The following is a 19,832-nucleotide window of genomic DNA, read 5'->3' on the forward strand; positions in this document are numbered from 1 at the left end:
CGATTTCCCCCTGATTTTAAGGGGAAAAAAGTGGGTGTTATACGCCGATAAATACAGTATATAAGGTTTGGGGGTTCTAAGTCATTTTCTAGCAAAAAAAAAAAAATTGTTTTTAACTTGTAAACAACACATCTCAAAAAGAGGCTCGGTCCTTAAGTGGCTAGATGTACAAAGCTGGTAGAGACATCCCCAAAAAGACTTGCAGCTGTAATTGCAGAGAGGAGGTTCTATAAAGTTTTGACTCCGGGGGGCTGAATACAAAACCATTTATAATTTTCCTTCCACTTCACAATTATGTGCCACTTTGTGTTGGTCTATCACATAAAATCCCAATAAAATCCATTTACCTTTTTGGTTGTAACATAACAAAATGTGGAAAATTTCAAGGGGTGTGAATACTTTTTCAAGGCACTGTAATTGTCTAATAATAATAGCATATGACTGCGGGGGGCATTAGAGTGTAAGCTCTTCTGGTGCAGAGTCTGATGTGACTGGTTCAGTGTTCTCTGTACAGCACTATGGAATCTGTCAGAGCTATATGAATGTGTAATAATAATGTCTGACTGGGTGGGGGGGATCAGGAATCGTAGGGAAAAAAAAAAGTAAAAGAACGGGATCAGGAATGGTGGGATCAGGAATGGTGACATAATGACAGATAATAAGATGACGCGTCACATCTGTGCACAGGAAAGTGGAGCGATCAGTGTTGACAGGACCAACCACGAAAAGCAACATTAATCATCACAGCTCTACCTTATTACATTACCTGGTGACTTTCACCTCCACAGATTAATGTCTGACTGGGGGGGCATTGAAGTGTAAGCTCTTCTGGTACAGAGACTGATTTGACTGGCTCAGTGTTCTCTGTACAGCACTGTGGTATATGTCAGAGCTATATACATGTATAATAATAACAGTGATAATTATGGTGGACTGTCTAATTGCCAGTACACACACCCTGGCTCGCCCCAATCACCCGGTATATGGTCACAATGTTACTGTTGCACCGGCTCTCAGAACTAGTTGTACAGGACGGCTGACACATATCGGCAGGACAAGCTGAGGCGCATTATATGGCGCACAGGAGGAAAGGGAAGGGCGCTGCTCCTTCCTGAGTGTGCCGGTAATTCCTAACCTGTCATTGTGCACCACACTCTGTATAGAATGTGATCTTATAATTGACAAGAACAAGGGTCTGGTAATGTACAGGAGCTTATGACAGAAAAAGTCTACTATGCATGACAGGTCCCCTTTAATAATATGATTCATACCAGCCAACAACAAACATCAGCCAGACAATGTAGATTGGTTAAACTGTATAAAATTATCACTAGACACACTTCCTCTTTTATGAGGAAATGTGTGATCAACTCAGCTGCAGAGGAAATGTTTTGTAACACTTTCAAGTAGAGAATTCTATTCTCTGCCACCATGCTGCAGAGCAGCGCCTTTGTTCTCTGTGTGGAAGCAGCAGTCTCTCTGCAGAGGTCCAGCAGCCATAGATCTCCATAATCGGCAAAGCTTCACCTGACCGGAGAACTCTAGCTGCATCACACCGAGGGGTGTGTTGGACCTCTGCAGAGAGATCACTGCTTCCACACAGAGTCCTTGTCCACAGCATGCTGACAGGGGACAGGCTTTTCTACTCAGGCTGCCTTTTGTATTGATGCACCTGAAATGGATTTAGCTGATTTAAACTGAAAGTTTAATTGGTCTTTAAATAAAAAGATTTCCAATTAATGTTCAGTGTCCCTTTAATGTGATATAAGAGAATCCATTCCCGGTGTACCTCCTATGGAAACATATCCGATTCCAGACATCCATCATGTCCCCAGACTTGTCCTGTGTGTCAGCCAGCAGAATGGATTACAGGCAGACGTGATAAAGTGGCACGGCGAGGGAGAATGATGTACGGTAAACTAAAGTAACTATATACAGCAGAATGAGATGGATGGTGATTGGTAGAAAAAAGTTACTGCCGTTTCTGCATTATTTCATCTTCTAGCAAACTACTCTGGGGATGGAGGGGTCGGGGTTCAGTAGATGGTCAGTTGTGGAGAGAAGGGGACAGTAGGGTCAGGGTACAGTAGATGGACGGCCATGGATGGAAGGGAACAGAGGGGTTGGGATGCAGTAGATGGATGACTGTGGAGGGAAAGGGACAGAAGGGTCAGGGTACAGTAAATAGGAGGTTCGGAAGGGAAGGGGATGGAGAGTTTGGGGTACAGCAGATGAACAGAAGATGAGGGAATAGGACGGAGGAGTCGGGGTACAGTAGATGGAAGGTTGTGGAGGGACAGAAAAGGAGGGGTACAGTAGAAGGAAGGCTGTGGGAGGAAGGGGACTGAGGGGTCGGGGTACAGTGGATGGACAGTTGTGGAGAGAAGGGGATGGGGGGGTCGGGGTACAGTAGATGGACGGCTGTGGGGGTAAAGTGACAGAGGGATCGGGGTACAGTACGAGGAAGGCTGCCGGGGGGACCGGGACAGAGGGGTTGGGGTACAGCAGATGGATGGCTGTGGAGGGAAAGCGACTAAGGGAATGGGATACAGGTGGTGGACAGCTGTGGAGAGAAGGGGATGGACAGGTTGAGGTATAGTAGGTGGACAGCTGTGGAAGGAAGGGGATGGGGGGGTCGGGGTACAATAGGTAGACAGCAGTAAAGGGAAGGGACCGAAGGGTCGGTGGAATAGTAGGTAGAAAACTGTGGAGGGAAGGGGACGAGGATGTCGGGGTACAGTAAGTGGACAGCTGTGGAGGGGAGGGGATGAAGGTGGTCCGGAAATAGTAAGTGGACAGATATGAAGGGAAGGGTACTGAGGGGTTGGGGTACAGGAGGTTGAAGACCGTGGACGGAAGTGGAATGAGGGGCTGGGGTACAGTTGATGGACAGCTGTGGATGGAAGGGGACAGAGGAGTTGGGGTATAGTAGGTTGACAGCTGTGGAGGGAAGGTAAAGGAGAAAATGGAGTACAGTAGGTGGAAGGCTGTGGAGGGAAAGGGACAGATGTGGAGGGAAGGGGTTGGAGGGGACAGGGTATAGTAGGTGATCAGCTGTGGAGGGAAGGGGTTGGGGTACAGTAGATGGACAGCTGTGGAGGTAAGGGGACAGGGGGACGGGGTACAGTAGGTGGACAGCTGCGAAGAGAAGGGACGTAGGGGTCGAGGGGAATTGTAGGTAGACAGCTGTGAAGGGAAGTAGACAAGGGGGGGGCAGGGTACAGTAAGTGGACAGCTGTGGAGGGGATGGAGGGGTTCAGGAATAGTAAGTGAACAGATATTGAGGGAAGGGTACTGAGGGGTTGGGGTATAGTAGGTTGAAGACTGTGGAGGGAAGTGGAATGAGGGGTCGGGGTACAGTTGATGGACAGCTGTGGAGGGAAGAGGGCAGAGGGGTTGGCTACAGTAGATGGATGACTGTGGAGGGAAGGGGACAGAGGGGTTGGAGTATAGTAAGTGGACAGATGTGGAGGGAAGGGGACTGGGAGGGGGGGAGGGCACAATAGGTGGACAGCTGTGGAGGGAAAGGAACGGGGGGGGGACAGGGGGTACAGTAGGTGAACAGCGCTGGAAGGAAGGGGACGGAGGGGTCAGGGTATAGTAGGTGGACAGCTGTGAAGGTAAGTGTCTGTGGGGGTCAGGGTACAGTAGGAGTAGGTAGACAGCAGTAAAGGGAAAGGACAGAAGGATTGGGAAATAGTAGGTAGACAGCTGTGGAGGGAAGGGGACATGGGGTTAGGGAATAGTAAGTGGACAGATGAGGAGGGAAGGGGACAGAGAGTCTGGGTATAGTAGGTATAGTAGGTAGACAGCTGTGGAGGGAAGGGGACAGAGGGGTTTGGAATAGTGAGTGGACAGATGTGGAGGGACGGGGACAGAGGAGTTGGGGTATAGTAGGTGGACAAATATGGAAGGAAGGGTACTGGGGGGTCGGGGTACAGTGGGTTGAAGTCTATGGAGGGAAGTAGAATGAGGGGTCGGGGTAAAGTAGGTGGAAGGCTGTGGAGGGAAAGGGACAGATGTGGAGGGAAAGAGATGGAGGGGTCAGGGTATAGTAAGTGGACAGTTATGGAAAAAAGGGGATGGAGAGGTCGGGGTACAGTAGGTGGACAGCTCTGGAGGCAGGGGGACTGAGGGGTAAGGGTATAGTAGGTGGACAGCTGTGGAGGGAAGGGGACAAGGCACAGTAGGTGGACAGCTGCGGAGGGAAGGGGTCGGAGCGGTCGGGGTACAGTAGGTGGACAGATGTGGTGAGAAGGTGATGGAGGGGTCGGGGTACAGTAGGTGGACAGCCGTGGAGGGAAGGGGTCGGAGGGGTCGGGGTACAGTAGGTGGACAGTTCTGGAGGGAAGGGGATGGGGGGATGGGGTACAATAGGTGGACAGCTGTGGAGGAAGGGGGACTGAGAGGTTGGGGTATAGTAGGTGGACAGCTGTGGAGGGAAGGGGAGGGAGAGACAGGTACAGTAAATAGCTGTGGAGGGAAGGGGACAGAGGGGTCAGGGTACAGAAGGTGCACAGCTGTGAATGGAAGGGGGCGGAGGGGTTGGGGCACAGTAGGTGGACAGATGTGGAAAGAATGGGACAGGGGGGTCGGGGTACAGTAGGTGGACAGATGTGGAGAGAAGGGGATGGAGGGGTCGGGGTACAGTAGGTGGACAGATGTGGAAAGAAGGGGACAGAGGGGTCGGGGTACAGTAGGTGGACAGATGTGGAGAGAAGGGGATGGAGGGGTCGGGGTACAGTAGGTGGACAGATGTGGAGAGAAGGGGATGGAGGGGTCGGGGTACAGTAGGTGGACAGATGTGGAGAGAAGGGGATGGAGGGGTCGGGGTACAGTAGGTGGACAGCTGTGAAGGGTAGGGGACGGAGGGGTCGGGGTACAGTAGGTGGACAGATGTGGAGAGAAGGGGATGGAGGGGTCGGGGTACAGTAGGTGGACAGCTGTGAAGGGTAGGGGACGGAGGGGTCGGGGTACAGTAGGTGGACAGCTGTTAAGGGAAGGAGATGGACGGTTTGGGGTACAGTAGGCGAACAGCTGTAGAGGGAAAGGGATGGAGGAAAAGTTGTCAGCTGTGTAGATAATAGAAAATAGTCCTGTACCCCATGTGTACAAGATAGCAGTGCCCCCCACTTGTGTCAGTGATGGAGGAGAGAGAACACCTGGCTGTACTCACCGTCAGGGCTCCAGCACAGTCCGGTGTGGGGATGGAATTGTTGTAGTAGGGCAAGGAGGAGGAGACGAGGTTAAGCTGAATATGTAAACAGCTGGAAGTAACTTCCTGCTCAGGATGGAATTACCGGCTACTGTAACAACTACAGCTGGAACGTGTACTGAGATGTCATTGCAGAGTGTGCATGTCAAAGTTCTCATTATGCAGGTCATGATATATCTAGTAGTTGGTCACATTGACTTGTTCTATAATGATGAATAGGGATGAGCAGAACGTGCGAACAGGCAAAAAAAGTGTTCCAACACACGAACACCGTTAAAGTCTATGGGACACAAACGTGAAAAATCAAAAGTGCTAGTTTTAAAGGCTTATATGCAAGTTATTGTAATAAAAAGTGTTTGGGGACCCGGGTCCTGCCCCAGGGGATATGGATCAATGCAAAAAAAGTTTTAAAAACGGCCGTTTTTTTGGGAGCAGTGATTTTAATAATGCTAAAAGTGAAACAATAAAAATGAAATATTCCTTTAAATATCGTGCCTGGGTGGTGTCCTCAGTATGCCTGTAAATTAGCGCATCTTTCCCATGTTTATAACAGTGCCACAGCAAAATGACATTTCTAAAGGAAAAAATGTCATTTAAAGCGGAGTTCCACCCAAAAGTGGAACTTCCACTCATCTGATTCCTCCCCCCCTCCTGTGCCTCAATTGGCACCTTTTGGGGTGGGGACAGGGGACAGGATACCTGTCTTTGACAAGTATCCTTTGCCACTTCCGAGAGCCTCAGCCATGGCTATTGACGTCACGGCTGGGGCTCCCTCCTCCTTCCCCTGTCTCCGGGTCAGTAGGAGAGAGGAGCAGGCCTCGCGCATGCGCAGTAGGGTTCCCGGCGTGAAGCTGAAATGGCGGTGGCAGCACTTGACAGCGGATGGAAATATCAGCTGCGGTGCCGACATCGTTGGACTCCAGGACAGGTAAGTGTCATATTATTAAAAGCCAGCAGCTGCAGTATGTGTAGCTGCTGGTTTTTATTTTTTTATTTTTTTGGGCGGACCTTCGCTTTAAAACTGCTCGCGGCTGTAATGTATTGTTGGATCCCGACAATATAGATAAAAATACCAAAAATACAAAAAAAAAATGGCGTGGATATCATCCCCCAAAATCCATACCAGGCCCTTCAGGTGTTGGTGGTAACAGAACACTGTAACCCCTCACAGTTACTCTTGTTGGGTGCAGGAATGGCCCTGCTGTGAAAAATGATATCAAGAATTGTAATTACATGCCCCTGTTAAACAGGGGCATAAAAATTAGGCCTTGGGCGGTGGTGGTGCCACAACACTGTAACCCCTCACAGATACTCTTGTTGGGCGCAGAAACGCGCCCTGCTGTGAAATATTGTATCAAAAATTTTAATTACATGCCCGTGTTGAACAGGGGCAAAAAAATTGGGCCTTTGGTGGTGGTGGTGCCACAAAGCTGTAAGCCCTCACAGTTACTCTTGTTGGGCGCAGGAACGGGCCCTGCATTAAAATATTATATCAAAAATTTGGTGGAGGGGTGGGCTCCCTCCAGGCTTACCTGCCCTCTGCCTATCCATTAGAATGCATGTGCTTCCACTATGGAGGCTCTCAAAATTTAGAGTTAGGACTACATAATACTGGGGTGCCTTGGCGGGGCTCTGTAGCTTATGCATGTTTTTGCAAATGTGTGCAGACTAAAGCCCTATTTTTAACGCAGACTGTTAGAAAGGATAATTCAGTTGGTGACAGACTGGTCGGTAAGTTGAGCTGGGAATTTTTGTTTGGTTTTGTTCTATCTGACTTGCTGCAGCTTCTAATGCACATTGTGAGAAGCTCACAGTGTGCAGTGAAATCAGAGTAAGCCATTTCAGTCCAGGAGAGGAACCTGTACTACTGTGCAAGACTGAAGGGAAGGTCTCTACACAACGTCATTCTGAGGTTATGTGTGTTTGCAAGAGCTAGTTCAGTTAAAAAACGATACAATATACCAATCCAGAGTACTTTTTTAAATTGTATTATTTAATATTATTTTTGTATGGGGGGGGGGCTTCTGTTGGTGGTGGTGGGGGGGGGGGGGCAGGGCATTTGCCCCTTTTATAAATCCAGCACTGTGTGTGATGATACTATTGAGGATCTTCATGAGTTCTCTTACCTGTACACACGGCTCCCACTATACAGAGAGCAGCGCTGCCATCTAGTGTTCATTATACAAAGTGACAGTTTGGGGGGAGTTCATTTAAAATTGGTACACAGTGCTAGTAAGTGGACCTGTCATTCAATATGGACATGTATGCTACATTTACTTCTCACAGAAATCACAGTACTGCCACTGTCAACGCCTCCTGCTGTATCTTTCATAGCATAAAACCCCTCATAATGGGCACAGCAGGTGTACAGACCTGGGAACTCAGCATAGGGATGGTGGGAGCCAATCATAATGGGCATAGAGGGTGTACCAACCCAGGAACTCAGCACAGGGATGGTAGGAACCCCTCATAAGGGGCACAGCAGGTGTACAGACCTGGGAACTCAGCACAGGGATGGTGGGAACCCCTCATAATGGGACAGTAGGCACAGGTGTGCGCAGCCTATTGCATTAGGGTGTGCACCCTAAAGCTCAAACACACATGCCTGTGTGTGTCTATATATATGGCCCTGGCACATTGGTCTCCCTGCTGGCACAGTGACAGAGAAGTGCATAAGCACTTTTCTTATGGCAGAACCGGTAAGAGGGAGATATTTCCCATCTCCCCACTGCTACACAAAGCGAAAATGCTAATGCGCATTAGGTAATTAGGGTGTGCCCAGGCACATCTGGAACACCCTGTGCACACACCTATGACAGTAGGTGTACAGACCCGGGCACTCCACGTGGTTCCAAAATCAGAATATTTAATTCCTCTTAAAGTATGTTTATCTCAGCACAGCTCATTTCCTGTCCAGGATCTGACACAGTGCCAGCCTTTTCCAGATGGTTCCTAAACTTGAAAAGACCCTGTCAGCCCCTTTTAGCTCCAAGTCATGCCTTGGAACCACTAGATGGTGCTATGAACATCATTGGCCAAAAACCTTCCTCTGTGCACCCCTCTGAAACTAACAGTACCCCATTTTGGCCCAGAGATGGTGCTAAAGTACATAGGTAATTAGTCCCTGTTTATCATGGTACACAGTGACCCCCCCCTCCCCCCATTCATCACTCCCACCCCACACACACACACACACAAACCAACCTGACATGGAGATTTCTCATTGTTCTGGCTCAGAATGTTCCATTGCCGACACCCCATAAATAAGAAATATTTCCCATCGGAATGACACCACTGATTGCTGAATGACCATGGCGTTCTCTCATGGAGGGGTTGTTATGTCAGCTACAAACACAGGATACTCCTCAAATGACTTTGACTAAATATAGTTTTATAGAGTGATCGAGACAGGTGACAAGATAGAAGGCGGGGGGGGGGTCGTCTTCTCGGTCAGAAATTCTCAGCAGATCAACGATATCAGATATCACCTGTGCACACGGACTGGTCAGCTAATCATATACAGCGATGGAAATGACCCCCTCCTCCGACATTCTACATTATTATATCCCATCACCAACCACCAGAAAATATTACATTGTATCCAGTGTGTGGAGGGTGAGAACCTCAAAATAATCCTTCGATTGATGAGGAGCTCTGATCGCTCCAGGTTTGTGTGAAGTTGTATGTTCTGTGGATGGTCAATAGGAAATCCTATATATAAGAATAGAAGTGTCATCCCCCTACAACCGTCTCAGGATTATATTTTACTGACGGATGAAGTTTAGCCACTTGCCATCCGGACACTTTCTGACACTTCGCTCCTACATGTAAAAATCAACTTTTTTTTGCTACAAAATTTCTTAGAACCCCACACTATATATATATATTTTTTTTTTTAGCAGAGACCCTATAGAATAAAATGGTGGGTGTTGCAATTTTTTATGTCACACAGTATTTGCGCAACGGTTTTTCAAACACTATTTTTGGGAATAAAAACATTTTCATGAATTAAAAAAAAGTTAGCCCAATTTTTTTTGCATAATGTGAAAAATGATGTTACGCTGAGTAAATAGATACCTAACATTTCACTCTTTAAAATTGCATCTGCCAGTGGAATGGCGGCAAACTACAGTGCTTAAAATTCTGGTGCTAGAATTATTGCTCTCGTTCTGATGTTCGCAACAATACCTCACATGTGTGGTTCGATCGCTGTTTACATATGTGTGCGGGAGTAATGTATGCATTCGCATTTGTGTGTAAGCACGGTGGGACGGGGGCACTTTGAATTTTTTTTATTATTATTTATTTATTTTTTACAAACATATTTTTTTATACTTTTTTTGTACTACTACTTTATTGCTATGACTAAGGAAGGACAACATCCCTTGTGATAGCATGGGCCGTGACAGGTCCTTTTTATGGAGAGATCTGGAGTCTATTAGACCCCAAATCTCCCCTCTGACCTCCCATGTAGCCGATGAAAAACAAATCAAAAACTATTCGAATTCGAAAACTATTCGAAATTATTTTGAAAACTATTCAAATCGATTTGAATTACATCCAAAATGTTTTCTGTTATTTCGGCTTAGTTTGAAGTTCGTTACTGTTTGGAAATTCGGATACATCCGAATTTCCTGACAAACTCAAAATTTGTCCAAATTTCAATTAGGAACTAAACAAACTGCACATGTCTACCCCCAACACATGTTGGCTTTGGTCTCCTTGGAGATCTTCTGACCTCCGGCCAGTCTTGCACAGTTGACAGACACAGATCGGTCTGATCGGCTACTTACCTGGCCGTTGCTGGCCAGGTAAATAAAGGGGCGGAACCAGTGACAAACTGCTTGTCTCTTCCAGTTTCCAGGGTTACAGAGAGAGGGAAACAATGTCAGTTCCTCTCCCTCTGTACAGGGCAACCATCACCGCCGACCGCACATCACCGCCGGCCGCATCGCTCCCGGCCTCTGCAATGGGACTGGAGAGCCCGGGATAGGCAGCGGCGGGAGGGGGGGGACCCCATTCCACCACCCGCAGAAGTGACTCAGATCACTTCTGCCTTGAAGAGAATCACCGGCTGAAAAGATCAATACCGGGATGATGCCTGTAGGTTCCGGTATCATCCCGGTTTAACCAATGTCCATGTACGCCCTCCCGGTGGAAAGTGGTTAATCTGTTTATATTCTGCCCTGGTCCCCCCCCCTTCATCATCATGATAATTACATTTTTTAAATAAATGCTTTCCGTTTTCATTACAGACCTTGTATTAGACTGCCTGATGTCATCACTGGGTCTCTGTGCTTCTCTATATAAGGCAGGCAGATCATGGCTGGTGGGAGGGGCCATCAGGGTGCTGTACATAGCTTCCTGAAAACATCCCAGCCCCTGCCTCCCATACTTCTCTCAAGAGAACTCAGTCCTTACCAGGGGTTTTATTGCATACAGTTAGACGGGATCATTTGGTTGGTTGCAGACTGGTTGGTAAGTTGAGCTGGAAAATTCTTTGGTTTTGTTTTACATGCGTTTGTCTTCCATGTGCTCCTTGCTGCAAAGGCCAGTTATAGGTAAGGGCAGGGGCCATTTGTTTGTATTGACGTAATATTGGTGAGGGTATTCACTGGACCCCTTTGCTGCCCCTGTAATATTGGTGAGGGGATGCACTGGACCCCTTTGCTGCCCCTGTAATATTGGTGAGGGGATGCACTGGACCCCTTTGCTGCCCCTGTAATATTGGTGAGGGGATGCACTGGACCTCTTTTCTGCCCCTGTGCTGTATGCTGGGTGTCCAGTGCACCCCTGTGCCTTTGTGGAGGGGTGGGCTCCCTCCAGGCTCACCTGTCCCTTATCTGTCCATTATAATGCATGTGCTTCCACTATGGAGGCTCTCAAAATTTAGAGTTAGGACTACAGATAATACTGGGGTGCCTTGGCGGGGCCTGTAGCTTACGCATGTATTTGCAAATGCATGCAGACTAAAGCCCTGATTTTAAAGCAAACTGTTAGACAGGATAATTTGGTTGGTTGCAGACTGGTTGGTAAGTTGAGCTGGGAATTTCTTTGGTTTTGTTCTATCTGATTTGCTGCAGCTTCTAATGCACATTGTGAGAAGCTCACAGTGTGCAGTGAAATCAGAGTAAGCCATTTCAGTCCAGGTAAGGAGCCGATACAGCTGTGCAAGACTGAAGGAAAGGCCGGAGGTCAGAAGGTCTCCAAGGAGACCAAAGCCGACATGTGTTGGGGGGTAGACATGTGCAGTTTGTTTCGTTCCAAATTGAAATTCGGACACATTTTTCGTTTTTATTATAACTATTTGTTATTACAATAGTAACGAATTTAGATGAGTCCGAAATAACGGGAAAAAATTGTGATGTAATTTGAATAGATTTGTATAGTTTTCTAATCAATTTCAAATAGTTTTCAAATTCAAATAGTTTTGAATTTGTTTTTGAATTTCCAAAGAGAATAAAATAGAACAGAAAATAAAGGAATAGAATAGAAAAAAATACAATAGAATAAAGAAGACTATAACAGAAAATAAAAGAATAGAATATAATAGAGTAAATCGTAAAAAAATAGAATAGAAAACAAAAGAACAGAACAGAATAGAAGAGAAACAACAAATAAAATAGAATAGAATACAAAAAGAATAGAATAAAATAGAAGGAATATAACTGTCTTCTGCTATTTGAATTTCAAATAGAATAAATTTAAATAGAAAAAAAGAAAAGAATAGAATTCAAAAAGAATAGGATAGAATAGAATATAACCATTTTCCAAAATGCAAATAGAATCAATTTGAATTTGGATATAATAGAAAAGAATAGATTAAATAGAAAATAAAATAACAGAATAGTATATAAAAAAAAACAACAGAATAGAATAGAAAGAATATAACCATCTTCAGAAATTTGAATAGAATAAATTTGAATTTGAATAGAAAAGAATAGAAAATAAAATAATAGAATAGAAAAGAATAGAATTGAATAAAGAAATAGAAAAGAATAGAATAGAAAGTATATAACAAAATAACTGTTTTCCGAAATTTGAATAGAAAATAATAGAATATAATAGAAAAGAAAAGAATAGAATATAGAAAACAATAGAATAAAATGGAATAGAAAGAATATAACCATCATCCAAAATTCGCATGCAATTCAAATGGAAATTGGAATCGATTGGAATTCAGAAAATTCCAATCGATTTGAATATGAATAAATGAAGCAAAATTCCGAAAACAAATTTAACTAAACAAATTTATGTAAATAATAAATCGAAACGAAACAATTTTTTTCGTTCTGTACATGTCTAGTTGGGGGTTCTCTATGTTCAGCTCTATAATCACAGATCACTCATATTTCACATGATTAGTTATTCAGTGTTGCCAACCATCCGTTAATTTACGGGCAGCCCATAAATTTCAGCCCGTTTTCGGGCCGCCCGTAAATGTAAAAAAAGATGGCTGCCGGCCAACAGCGCAACTGCGCATGCGCCATTCTGAAGCCTGCTGAGCTTGGGAACTCTTGTACATGCTCGGCAGGGCGAAGCAATGCGCAGTGAAGTGATGGCGCTGCCTGGCGCCATTTTTGAATGTCAGGTGCTCCGTTCTCGTTGGCTGATCAGCCTGAGCTGAGGAGGGGGGACAGCTAGAGCAGAGCTGAGCCATTCAATAGGAGAACACTGCACACGCAGCTTCTGACCCCCTGTGCCATGTCCAAGCAGCCTCTGACCCCCTGTGCCATATCCAAGCAGCCTCTGACCCCCTGTGCCATGTCCAAGCAGCCTCTGACCCCCTGTGCCATGTCTGCGTAGCCTCTGACCCCCGTACCATGTCCGCGTAGCCTCTGACCCCCCGTACCATGTCCACACAGCCTCTGACCCCCGGTACCATGTCCACACAGCCTCTGACCCCCGTACCATGTCCGCGTAGCTGACCCCCTTACCATGTCCACGTAGCCTCTGACCCCCCGTACCATGTCCACACAGCCTCTGACCCCCGTACCATGTCTGCGTAGCCTCTGACCCCCATTACCATGTCCACTCAGCCTCTGACCCCCCGTACCATGTCCATGTAGCCTCTGCTTCCCCTACCATGTCCACGCAGCCTCTGACCCCTGTACCATGTCCACGCAGCCTCTGACCCCCTGTACCATGTCCACACAGCCTCTGACCCCCCCATACCATATCCACGCAGCCTCTGACCCCCCCCATACCATATCCACACAGCCTCTGACCCCCTGTACCATGTCCACACAGTCTCTGACCCCCGTACCATGTCCACATAACTTCTGACCCCCTCTTGTTCCATGTAAATGGAGAAATATGGTTGTTGACTTTTGTTTAACTTAAAGACATTGGGATTAGCACTAGCAACATGTTTATTGTTTAAATATTGATATTTGCATTGTTTAGCACAGAAAACAGGCGTTTTTGCCAGTAAAAAATGCAGCTCTGTCAGTAAATTTCATGGGGTTTTTTTTGCCAGTAAAAAAATTGTTGCCGTTTGTAAATGTTGGCGTCCAGCCAGTAAATTTCACTTTGGGGGGGTTGGCAACATTGTAGTTATTGTATATATCATACATAGGCGTGCGCACAGGGTGTGCCAAGTGTGCCTGGGCACACCCTAATTGCCCCGTGTGGTGCTGATACCCCCTGCTGCCCACCACATTGTATTTACTGTGCTTCAGTTTGTGAATGAACAGGAAGCCACCCAGCACAGGACACGTCCCATTCATTCACTGTCCAGTGCATCCAAGGCTGCAGAGAAAGGGACTAGCGAATCTCTGTCCTCAGTCTCTTTCTATGTCTCAAAAGTGGGACATCAGGGGTCCATTTAGACCCCTGATATTTCACCAAAGCCCCCCATTGGGGCTCATAAAAAAATAATATTGTAAATAATAATGAATAATAGAATTGTAAGAAATAGAAAAATATAATAAAAATAAAAAACACCATCCACTGCTCTACTGACAACCATTCATGTTTTAATATATTTTAAAATGTTTGGTTACATTTATAACAGTGTGTATATATATATACACCCATGTGTATCTGAGCTCTGGGGTGCACACCCTAATGCAACAGGCTACGCACACCTATGATATCATAGGATCAGATGGTGGTGAGTGATATAAATCAAACCACACAATAGAATGATAATATTTCCTTTGTGTACATTGCATATAACAGCATGTGTGATCAACTTCATATAATACTGGAGGAGCAGTGCTCAGATAGGGAGAGGTAGTGCTCAGAGAGGGAGGGGCAGTGCTCAGAGAGGGAGGAGCAGTGCTCAGAGAGAGAGGGGTAGTGCTCAGAGAGGGAGGAGCAGTGCTCAGAGAGGGAGGGGTAGTGCTGAGAGAGGGAGGAGCAGTGCTCAGAGAGGAAGGGTTAGTGCTCAGAGAGGGAGGGTTAGTGCTCAGAGAGGGAGGGGCAGTGCCGAGAGAGGGAGGGGCAGTGCCGAGAGAGGGAGGGGCAGTGCTGGCCAGCACTGCGAGAGGGAGGGGCAGTGTCCAGAGAGGGAGGGGCAGTGTCCAGAGAGGGAGGAGCAGTGCTGAGAGAGGGAGGGGTAGTGCTCAGAGAGGGAGGGGTAGTGCTCAGAGAGGGAGGGGTAGTGCAGAGAGAGGGAGGAGCAGTGCTGAGAGAGGGGGGGTAGTGCTGGGAGAGGGAGGTGCAGTGCCGAGAGAGGGAGGGGTAGTGTTTAGAGAGGGAGGGGTAGTGCTGAAAGAGGGAGGAGCAGTGCTGAGAGAGGGAGGGGTAGTGCTGGGAGAGGGAGGGGCAGTGTCCAGAGAGGGAGGGGCAGTGTCCAGAAAGGGATGAGCAGTGCTGAGAGAGGGAGGGGTAGTGCTGAGAGAGGGAGGAGCAGTGCTCAGAGAGGGAGGGGTAGTGCTGAGAGAGGGAGGAGCAGTGCTCAGAGAGGGAGGGGTAGTGCCAAGAGAGGGAGGAGCAGTGCTGAGAGAGGGAGGAGTAGTGCTGGGAGAGGGAGGGGCAGTTCTAGGAGAGGGGGGCAAGACTCAGATAGCAAACAATTGTGCTGCAAGTTTGAAAAGGACTTGCTTAGCTCTTGCTAGACTTGCCAGGCTTGACAAGTTTGTTGCACAATTGCAGCAAGTCCGCATTGCATGACTTCAGATCAACTTTCTTCTGCTGCAAGTTCTGGTTCAGTTATGTTGTGCAATAGTCCTCCCACCATAGAGGTCACTTGCGGCTGAATTTTCATGCTGTAGACTTGCAGAGCTCTTGCTGTAGACTTGCCGCGCAAATTTGGTACAAATTGGAAAAGTGTCAACTAGAACTTGTGCTTCACGTGCTCTGCAAGTGTACAACCTGCCAGTGAAAATGTGCAGCAAGTTAACAGATTTACAATTCAACACTGCCACAAATGTGTGACAAGTTATCCATGCTATCTTTGAGCTGAGGAAGGGACAGTGCAGCAGCTGAGGGAAGGATGGGCAGGGGATGAGAGAGGGAGAAGCAGTGCTGGGAGAGGGAGGGGCTGAGAGAGAGAGTGCTGAGAGCAGGAGGGGCAGGAGCTTAGAGAGGGAGGGGCAGTGCTGAAAGAAGGAGGGGCAGGGGCTGAGAGAGGGAGTGCCAGTGCTGAGAGGGAGGGGCGGGGTTAAGAGAGGGAGCAGCAGGAGCTGAGAGAGGGAGGGGCAGGAGCTGAGAGGAGTGGCAGTGCTGAGAGGAGGGGGAGAAGCTGAGAGAGGGAGTGGCAGGAGCTGAGAGAGGGAGGGGCAGGAGCTGAGAGGAGTGGCAGTGCTGAGAGGAGGGGCAGAAGCTGAGAGAGGGAGTGGCAGGAGCTGAGAGAGGGAGGGGCAGTGCTGAGGGGAGGGGCAGGGGCTAAGAGAGGGAGGGGCAGTGCTGAGAGAGGGAGGGGCAGTGCTGAGGGGAGGGGCAGTGCTGAGAGAGGGAGAGGCAGTGCTGAGAGAGGGAGGGGCAGTGCTGAGAGGAGGGGCAGTGCTGAGAGAGGGAGGGGCAGTGCTGAGAGGAGGGGCAGTGCTGAGAGAGGGAGGGGCAATGCTGAGAGGAGGGGCAGTGCTGAGAGAGGGAGGGGCAGTGCTGAGAGGAGGGGCAGTGCTGAGAGAGGGAGGGGCAGTGCTGAGAGGAGGGGCAGTGCTGGGAGAGGGAGGGGCAGTGCTGAGAGGAGGGGCAGTGCTGAGAGAGGGAGGGGCAGTGCTGAGAGAGGGAGGGGCAGTGCTGAGAGAGGGAGGGGCAGGGTGTGGAGCCTGGTATACACTGACTATGAGATTATCGAACGAGTGATTGTCTTTTTTTTTTGCATCCTAGTCTTGTTTCAAAAATGAAGAGGTTACTAAAGTTACAAAAATTCTGGTACAACAGAATAAAAATTCAGAAGTGATGTAATGTGTTGTATTGTATTTTTTTGACCAATGCTGTACTGATCAAATGAAAATTGTTGGTTATAGTATTGTACGAGAAAAGTTTTAGTGTTTGTCCCTTAAGATAAATTCGGATGAACTGTCGTAATCGGCTCTCAAAAGCTGTGTACAAACAATCAGATTACAGTACGATCGTTTTGAAAGTGGTATTTTTCATCTGATTTTCTGATGGTGTGTACTTGGCTTTATAGAGAGAGGGGTTAGTGCTGAGAGAGGGAGGGGCAGGGGCTGGAAGAGAAAAGGACAGGTCCTGGAAGAGGGCGGGGCAGGGCTGAGAGAAGGAAGGGTTAATGTTAAGAGAGGGAGGGGCAAGGGCTGGAGGAGGGAGGGGCAAGCCCTGGATAGAGAAGTGCTGAGAGAGGGAGCTGCAGGGGCTGGCAAAGGGGGGGGGGCACAGTTTAGAGAGGGAGGGGCAGGGGCTGGATGGGTTGTAGGTCCTGGGAGAGAGCAGGGTAGTGCTGAGAGAGGGAGGAGCAATTCCTGAGAGAGGGCAGAGCAGTGCAGAGAGAGGGAGGGGCAGGTGCCAAAAGAGGAAGGGGTTAGTGTTGAGGGAGGGGCAGAACATGGGAGGGATTAGTGTTGAGAGAGGGAGGGGCAATGCAGAGAGAGGGAGGGGTTAGTGCTGATGAGGGAGGGGCAGAGCTGAGAGAGGGAGGGGCAGGGGCTGGATGAGGGAGGGGCAGGTCTTGGGAGAGGGCAGGGAAGTGCTTAGAGAGGGAGGGGCAGAGAGAGAGGGATTAGTGTTGAGAGAGGGAAGTAGGAGGGATTGATGCTAATGAGGGAGGGGCAGAAAGTGGGAGGGGTTGTTGCTGATGAGGGAGGGGCAGTGTGGGGTAGCAGAACGCTGTGTCGCTCTGAAGGGGAAAATTGGTTATTTCTGCACCATATTCTCCCCTGTATAAGGAAGAGAATTCAGCTTGGGGTAGAGTTTTATCTCTGATAGCCAATCACAGCTCTGCTCTATACACGTGGAGCTCCGCCTCCTGTGACCAGCCTTGAGGAAACATTGCACATGCGCAGTGTAGGAGGAGGTGGCGACGCGCACGGGATGGCGCGCAGAACAACGCCTTCCGCTTAACAACGGCTTGTCGTCTCCATGGTGCTGTTCCCGGAAGAGGCGGAGCTGGAGAGCTGACATCCGCGGCTCTGATTGGCTGGTTGGAAGAGCGGGGTGTATTCCGTGCGGCCTGCGGGAAGAGCGGAGAGAGAGCCGGGAGATGGCGGACAGTGCGGATCCCAAGACGGTTCAGGACCTGACCGAGGTGGTGAGTGCGGGGGGAGGAGGGGCCCTTCATCTCTACCAGGGGCCACATACTATCTGCAGGAGACACAGCACACTGCCAGGGGCCCCATACACAGCTCTCCGCTCCTGAGGGCCACACACAGGAAGGACGTTCTGTATGACCACAGAATCCTCTCTATCAGTGTCCTCTCTATACACCAATCAGACAGAACTCTATGACCAATGACGGATGAAGCCAATCCCATTGGTACAATGACATCTGACAGTCGGTGGGATATATTAGGCAGCGAGTGAACATGTTGTCCCTGAAGTTGTGTTGAAAGCAGAAGAAATGGACATGGCAGTTTGCTGTGCGGTCACAGAGCGGTCGGGGTGCCCCTGCTGACCCGTGTCCTCACATCGCCTACAATGGGCACACGAGCATCAGAACCACAGAGAGCGATGGAAGAAGGAGGCCTGATCTGATGAATCCCGTTTTCCTTTTCATCATGTGGATGTTCGGATGTGTCCCTTATCTGTGGAAGAGACGGCACCGGGATGTGGTGTCGGAAGAAGGAAATCTGGCGGAATCGGTGTGATGCTTTGGGAAATCGGGGCGTTTCTAGGTCTGCAGAAGATCTGGGGATAGAGCCCATAGCAGCGGCTGCCAACCTTTTTGCAGGCGTGGGGGGGGGGGGGGGCACGCCGGTGGTAAGCAAGTTTTCGCGGGAAAAAGGATGGTGTTGGTGTTTCAATCATCACGGCACCATGGTTAATATGTTGTCAGGGTGATTGCATCGCTTTGTTTCTATTGTTACATTCTAATATATAATGAAGTGGCTCAACTCACCATAATGCGGAATCAGTGGGAGCCCTGGGCGTGTCACCTGACACCATTAGCAGATTGTCACTTGCCAACTTATGTGGATTGTCACTTGCCATGCCAGCCAGTGCCACCAAATGTGCATCGTCGCTGCTTTGGTGGCAGGCTGGCAGCACTGGTCCATTTACTGAGGGCAGGAGGGTGGAGATGCGGGGCGGGCAGTGAGAGATGATGTCATCTCTCTGCTCCCCGCCGCACCTTCGACACTTAAGAGGCCCGCACTGTGAGGGCGGAAGAGCGCTGATGTGTGGCGGGCGGTTAGAGATGATGTCATCTCTCTGCTTCCCGCCGCACCTCGCTCCCACGTTGAAATGGCCCGGCTGTCGGGGCGGAAGAGTGGTGACGTGGAGCAGGTGGAGAGAGATGATGTCGTCTTCTTGCTCACACGCTCGTCTCTCTCCTCTCATCCACCTCTGCCAGCCGCAGCGGCGAGCCGCTGGTTAGGCAGGGATGTAAGAGACTCGGGGTATGGGCTCCAGATTCGGGGCTGCAGCCTCAATAGCCACCCCCTGGCGACGCCTATGTTGGGAAATGTTCTGCTGGGAAACCTTGTGCCCTGCCATTCGTTGGATGTTATTTTGGCACGGACTGTACCACCTACCTAAACATTGTTGGTGACCAAGTCCACACCTTCGTGGAAACGGTATTCCCTGATGGCAGTGGCCTCTTTCAGCACGATCATGTGTCCTGCCACACTGCAAACATGGTTCAAGAATGGTTTGAGGAACACAACAGCGTGTTTAAAGTGTTAACTTGGCCTCCAAATTCCCCAGATCCCAATCCAATGGAGCATCTGTGGGATGTGCTGGAAAAAGGGGCCCCACCTCACAAGTCGCAGAACGTTCGCCTAGGTTCACACTGGTGGGTGCGGAACACTGCGTGTGATTTTTCACGTGACATCACATGCAATGTCTGTACATTTTTGTATGGCTCAGATCACATCCACACCAAAATGGTGCAGGGAAGTTTTGTGATCTGTTTACAGGTGTTGTTAATTTAACATTGACACCCGCAGTGGATCATATGATTGCTGTGCGTTTGTAGTACAATGTGTGGGAAACGCAGAAACATTCAGCGTTTCCTGCATCACATCAGTGTGAACCGGAGCTAAAGGATCTG

General features: G+C 48.6%; 1 protein-coding gene across 2 annotated transcripts in view; it reads right to left on the reverse strand.

Moving 5' to 3' along the window:
• The window catches only part of LOC141112675 (solute carrier family 66 member 2-like), a 31,865-nt gene extending 23,324 nt beyond the window's left edge, over positions 1 to 8,541 (reverse strand). The window contains exon 1 of one of the 2 annotated variants that reach the window (XM_073605671.1): positions 8,420 to 8,541. The gene's annotated coding sequence lies outside the window, so the exon portion shown is untranslated. Of the gene's footprint in view, positions 1 to 5,176; positions 5,276 to 8,419 lie in introns of those variants that run through there. The other variant, XM_073605669.1, reaches the window with a different exon arrangement.
• Positions 8,542 to 19,832: the final 11,291 nt, after the last annotated feature.

Source organism: Aquarana catesbeiana, linkage group LG11 (assembly GCF_042186555.1).
Source record: "Aquarana catesbeiana isolate 2022-GZ linkage group LG11, ASM4218655v1, whole genome shotgun sequence".
In the NCBI taxonomy this organism is placed as follows: Eukaryota; Metazoa; Chordata; class Amphibia; order Anura; family Ranidae; genus Aquarana; species Aquarana catesbeiana.